Source organism: Camelina sativa, chromosome 18, assembly GCF_000633955.1.
Source record: "Camelina sativa cultivar DH55 chromosome 18, Cs, whole genome shotgun sequence".
Lineage (NCBI taxonomy): Eukaryota > Viridiplantae > Streptophyta > Magnoliopsida > Brassicales > Brassicaceae > Camelina > Camelina sativa.
This window is the reverse complement of record NC_025702.1, coordinates 11,938,330-11,944,901: the sequence shown is the minus strand read 5'-3', so window position 1 is coordinate 11,944,901 and position 6,572 is coordinate 11,938,330. Positions and strand designations below refer to the sequence as shown.

At 33.2% G+C, this 6,572-nt stretch overlaps 1 pseudogene; it reads left to right on the top strand.

Annotated features, from left to right (window-relative positions):
• Nucleotides 1,277-3,299, top strand: LOC104763392 (annotated as a pseudogene).

Here is a 6,572-nt window from a genome sequence, read left to right as displayed (position 1 = left end):
GATCTGATGAACATATTCTGGTGGATCGAAGAAGAAGAAATCCACCACAAGCGATCGACCATCGACGGGGCTAACATCATCGTCGGATCTGCTCAGATTGGTAGAGAGAGCCATGGCTAGGATCATCAACACAGTCGGACCATGTTTTTTCTCGCTCATTCTTCTACCTCGTGTTACTTAATAGGTTCCCTTTTAGTTCGTCTCTTTTCTAAGAAGAGGTTTTTTTATTGTGAAGTTTATGCTTGGCTCTCTGCTTCATATCCATTTGCTTTTAGGTGGAAGTTGCTGGTGATGGTAACCTCTGTAGATGAGTGCCGTTTCGGTTCCTTAATTTGAAGCTCATCGAAGTGGTTTTGTTTTGCTCATTGTCTCTACGTGTACGAACATGGAGGATGTCAAATTACTTTATTATGGTTTCTATCTAGGTGCTCATTGACGCTTCAATCGCTGCATCTGAAAGTGTATTGAGGTTCTGAATTGGACATTTGCTTGTCAGGTTATGAAGTCTGGTTCTTGGTTTGGAGAGATCATCTCTCATTGAGATAGGAGGAGGCAGTTGTTGATGTTTTGGCCATGGGAAACATTGGTACAACTCATTCGCTGAAACTTCAGAAGATGAGATCGATTTGTTTGTTTAGACCTCGTATTTTTCTTCGATATTATTGTTAGTTTGCCTCTGTTCTTAGTTGTTGGGTTCGTTCTATTTTGTTTTAGGCTTTCAACTTCTCTATTAAGTATTTCAAGTTGTTTCTGTCAGTCGGTTTAGGCTCCCTTTTATGGGCTTTAAAATCCAGAGATATTTCTGTTTTCCGCTGGCTTCAGATGTATTTCATAATGTATCCTTCCAAGTTTAATCAATAACATAAGAAAAAAGTAAGCTCTATATATATACAGATGTAGCTATGGAGCGTATCTCAAGAATCACAACAACTCTATTTTTACTCTTTCTCCAAAAAAACCCACATTGAACCAAAAAAAAATTTGTCTCATTTCTTTCTAGGCTTCTAGCATTTTTTAAGGTGAGGTTAATGTTTTTTATTTCTCTTTATTATTATCTGTCTTGTTCAAATAATAATAGTTTAATTAATTTTTTTTGTATTAATATCTTAATTAGAATAAGCTTATAGATAATCTATTAACTGTGATACTCCGGTTTGCGGAGAGGTTTAAAAGAATTGATTTGGCCACCTATGTCACCAATATTCACTTATCATTTCGGTAAAGGATCCTAAGAGAACTCTAGAGTTAATCGTGCTTGAGTTGGAGTAGTCTCAGAATGGGTGACATTGCGGGAACTGATTGTCGGAAGTGTGCGAGTGAGGACAAAACAAATGGAAAGATCATGTGGTGATTTGTAGAGACGATAAACAAGTCTTTAAAGCCTCCCGAAGTAGCAAACTGACCGTCGGATATAGATAGGCTCACAGACATAGTGAGAGGACGTAAGGCCCATTAAGGAAAGTGTGCCCATAGACTGAGAGTGGACATGGGTCCCACTAAAAGGTGGTGGTCGGGACGTTACATTAACACTCTTATTAAATCTATTAAATATATATATATTTTTAGTTTAAACTCATAACAATTAAACATATGATTCACTGTTTATTAATTTATTTTTTGTAATTTAAAATTTTGTTATAGTAGTAGTAGGTTATATATTTCATTAATTTTTAAATAGATACATATATTTACTACAAATAGTGTTTATTAAATATTTAATTTCAAATATAGTAGTTCTATGTACAAATTCAACTTAGTTATTTTGAGAATTTTATTTTAATTCTATTTGTAAAATTTAAGTTTAAAAATGTTCAAAAAATTAGTTTAGTAATATTAACAAAAATAATTACAAATTTGCTCATGCAAATTGTACTCTTGTTAATTATTATATATATTTATATTTGCTCTCATAGTAATGTTTACTACTGTTATTATTTTCATAGTAATTTTTTAAATTATATTGGATATATCGTAATTGTTTTATTATATTTAACATAGTTATTTCATCTAATCGTTGACGAAACACAAACCCTTCAAGTCGAGGAACTTCTAATAATCCAAAAACATTTTAACTCCTCCAACATAGACAATAGTTCAGGTAAATATATGTTTTGCCTTTTTCAAAAATATTATATAATTTTATATAATAATTAAGATTGTGTAAACGATATATGTAAAACAAAGACAAGTACAAATGGTCACACATTCAAGAAAAAACATTAATTCAATTATTTGACGAAGCAATTACCATATCTAATTACACTCTTAACAATCCTGCTGCGATCAGTAGAGAGTATATGGTTAGAAAGTTCAATCGAGTGTTCAACATGGATATAACTTATGATTTCTTCAAAAACAAGCTTGATGAATTCAAAAAAAAATCAAAAAGTGGGATAACGGTTGATTATGATACATCTATGATATATGCATCTGAATCATGGTGGACGGACCAAGAGTTTGTAAGTACACATTATCTTCGTACATATCAATTTATGTATCAAAATTTAGTTATAAACCTAATCCACTTTAATTTTAGGGCTGCAAATTAACAAAAAGCTTAAACCGAAAACCGACTGAGTTTTGGGATGTGATGAAACGATGTCTCGCATTACATGATGTTCAATCACAATCTCAACACCCGACTCGTAAAATAAGAGAAGAATTGCTTAACGAGCATGGAGATGGTGATGATGATCATTATGACTCAGAAGCTGATAGTGATGACGAAAGAGAAACACAAGTGTCTGAGACGCAAGAAGAAGAAAAAGAAGAAGTGTATTGTGCTTCTAGAAGCGAACAATGAAGTAGACTAAATATGCAGTCAACTGCTAGATGTGGGAGTAGCTTACAAATATCTGGGCGAAGCTCCTGAGTTTCTATTGGAAGTGGTTCACAAGGAAATCATATGCGACAATCATTTGAAACAACTATACAAGACACCATTGCTCAGAGAATTTCAACGACAAAGTTTTCAACAACTTTGTCCCGATTGTTTTGACCAAGATAATTATGACGAATTTTAAAAAGCATAAGCAATATTTGTTGCGCTAGATCTACCCAAGTACACAAAAGTTTATTGGGTAACTACAATTGTTAGAAGATATGACTGGTGTTTCATGGAACAACCAAGATGTGTCCAAACAGTTAAGCTTAGGTCATTCATTTGGGAGTCCGCATTTAGGAGGTCTATCATCTGGTAGTCCATCATCTGTGGGTAATAATTAGAAGGGAAAAATCCACTTAGTTGTTGGGGTCATGGTTATCTACAATGGGGCACACCACCAAATGCTCATCCATAATGGATCACACCTCCAAATGTTCCACAAATGGCTCTTGGTGGTATGAGCATTGTTCATGAAGCCAATCCAAATGAAGATGATTCAACTCCTGTTCGTCAGAGAAACTCCAAATAGATCGTTGGGCAAAATTTGGTGTTACTAAGTGGGTGGATTAAATATGGAACAAATAGCATCATTAATTGGCAGAAACCAAAAAGGTGATTCATATTGGGTTAAAATTGCTGAGTACTGTAATGAGCAGGACTCATTTGATACTCCGTGTGATGGAGTTTCATGTAGAAATCACTGCAACTACATTAACAAAAGCTTTGGAAAATGGGTTGGCGCTTACAATAACGCTAAACATATGCAACAACGCATGAATTTTATGTATTGGCAAAAGCGCATGAATTTTATTCAAATTCAAGTAATGGAAATTTCAAATATATAAAAAAGTGGCTCGCAATCCGTGATCAACCACATTATGATAGTCAAGTATGAGTAAATACTGGCTCTGGAAGGAATGGATCTCAAGAGAGTGATGCTAGCGACTCCAATTCTGTAGGATCTAGTGTTCGTCCAATTGGGAGGGATACTGCTAAGGAAAAGGCTAATAAGAAAAGGTAAAGGTGCAGTCTTGGAAGTGGTCAACGAAGAATGGAAGGAATTAAAAAATTAAAGACGCAAGAACTGGATAACCATGTTGCAAAAGGAGACAAACCAATTGATTAAGGAACAGACGCTGGCTAAGAAGATGAAGATGTATCTCAAGCTAACTAAAAATGAGCATCTCGACGACAAGGGCAAAGAGCTGTTGCAGAAGTTGAACCACTATTTATTTTGAAACAAATTATTGTCAAGTACTTATATGTGTTTTGTCACTTCATATTTCAATAATATGTGTGTTGTCATTTTCTCCTTTAGTAATGTGTGCTTGTCACTTACTCCTTCAATAATTTTTGTTTGTCATTTTCTTCTTTAATAATTTGTACTGTCTCATTATGCTTTAATAATGTGTGTTTGTCACTTTTTTCTTTAATAATTAATTGTCACATTATGCTTAAATAATGTAATCCGTGAATTTTGACTTTTGGTGAGAAAATCTTATCCTTATATGTGATTTTTTTTTCAACCAATTAATTCGAACTCAATTTTTATATAGAAAAATTCTTATGTTCATCCCTAGGGGTGAACCACTCTCATTCACCCCCTCATTATTAACCAATCAAAACAAAACAAACTGTCATGTTATGTCATATTTATAAAATAAATCAAAACTAAAATAAAAAAGACAAAACAAGTTAAGGAAACCAATTCTGTAGATTTTTTATAAGAAAATTATGTTGGTTTAGGTTTATAAAATAAAGATTAGAGTTTAGATTTTACAATTAAATGAAATCATATGTCGGTTTGGGTTTACAAAAGAGTGGTTAGAGTTTAGGGTTTAGATTTTACAATTAAATGAAGTTATATGTCAGTTTGGGATTACAAAAGAGTGGCTAGAGTTTAGAGTTTAGATTTTACAATTAAACAAAATTATATGTCGGTTTGGGTTTACAAAAGAGTGCTTAGGGTTTAGATTTTACAATTAAACAAAATTATATGTCGAATTGGGTTTATAAAATAGTGGTTAGGGTTTAGATTTTACAATTAGAAAATTGTATTTTAATTTGGGTTTATAAAAAGAGTGATTTGAGTTTAGATGTTATAATTTAAAACTATAATATACAGAATTCATTTCCTTAATCAATAATTTGTTTCCTTAACTAAGAGGGGGTGAATAAGAAAGGTTCACCCCTAGGGTTGAACCCAAGAATTGTCCTTTTATATATATATATATAGGGACTCTTTCTTAGATGCAGTCATCACATGTGTTGAACAAGTAGCTGAACTACTTTAAGACGGATTTCCTGATGGACTTCTTGAACTACTCTCTAATGAGAGAAACAAGGAAATATTGATTGCCAAAACAGATATCTTGCTAAAAATCCAAGATCCACAATTTATTCATCATCATCACCATTGATTTTGATTTCTCCATAATGGTGATTGATTTGTAATTAATTTAACACATAATTGTAATTAATGTTAATTATACCATTTAAGAGCTATAAAAAAGCTCATGTGTTTCGTTGTAAAGATATAGAAGGTTTTTTGGAAAATAAAAGAGAGAGTTTTCTCACTTTGAAGCTTAGGATTTGTTTTTGTTTATCTAAGTTAGGTGGATTTCCGTACTTAGTAAACGTTTGTTCATATCTCATTTTGAGCGAGTCATCAAGGCATAGAGCTTGTGCTGTATCAGAGAGTCTTAGGATCGAGTTTCACACGTCGTGGACCAGAAATAGGAATACCTAAAAAATGTAGATGTGGTGAAGCAGTTGTAATCAAGACTTCAAAAACATTGAAGAATCATTGTTGTCCTTATGACTCAAAGGAGAATAATGGACATTTGTTTAAATGGACCGATATATCTATGGTGGAAGAAAAGAAAGGGGTTGAGAGTGTTGTTGGGAAGATAAAAGTAGATGTGGGAAGCTTAGATAAATACTTACATGATGTGGAACTTGAGATGGAGAGTCTAGCAATGGAGACACACACATGTAAGGTAGTATCCAAGAGCTACAGAAATGAAATCCAAACCATCAAATGATTTCTTCACTAGTAGTTTCACCCTCTTATACTTCATTTCCTTGCTTTTTTTTTTTGGAGACTCATTCTTGCCTTTGATTCGTTTTTGATTCGTTTTTGCTTCTTTAACCTTTAGTTTTCTCTGTAGGTGGTGGTTGAAGGTCTTGTTTCATCAGATTTATTCTAAAAGTACATATCATTAACTCCCATATGTGGCTCATTGTATTGAGTAACCCATCTTAATGTCAATAACCAGTCAGAGTTAACAAAATCTTCAAGCTTCTGATTTTTCTTCATTCCAATTATTCTCAAAACATGATGACAATGAATCTCTGTCATATTCCACCTTCTACATGCACATGTTTTTGCATTCATATCAGCCTTGAAACCATGATGAACATGTTCACCCACTTCATAATGACCATTGCCAAATGGGATTACCTGACAATACTTCATGTGTTTCTGCTCTTTTTTTATTTTTTTGGTCACTTTCAAAGTGAATTTTCCCTTATGCTTTTCAGTTTTCTTTCTTCTCATATAATTCCGGATCAAGCATTGTCTTCTTATGGTCTCTAACATTGCTACCAATTGCATCTCTCTTGCTTTATTGATAGTACTGTTGTACAACTCTGAGAAGTTGTTCGACAAATCTTCACACAGTGATGT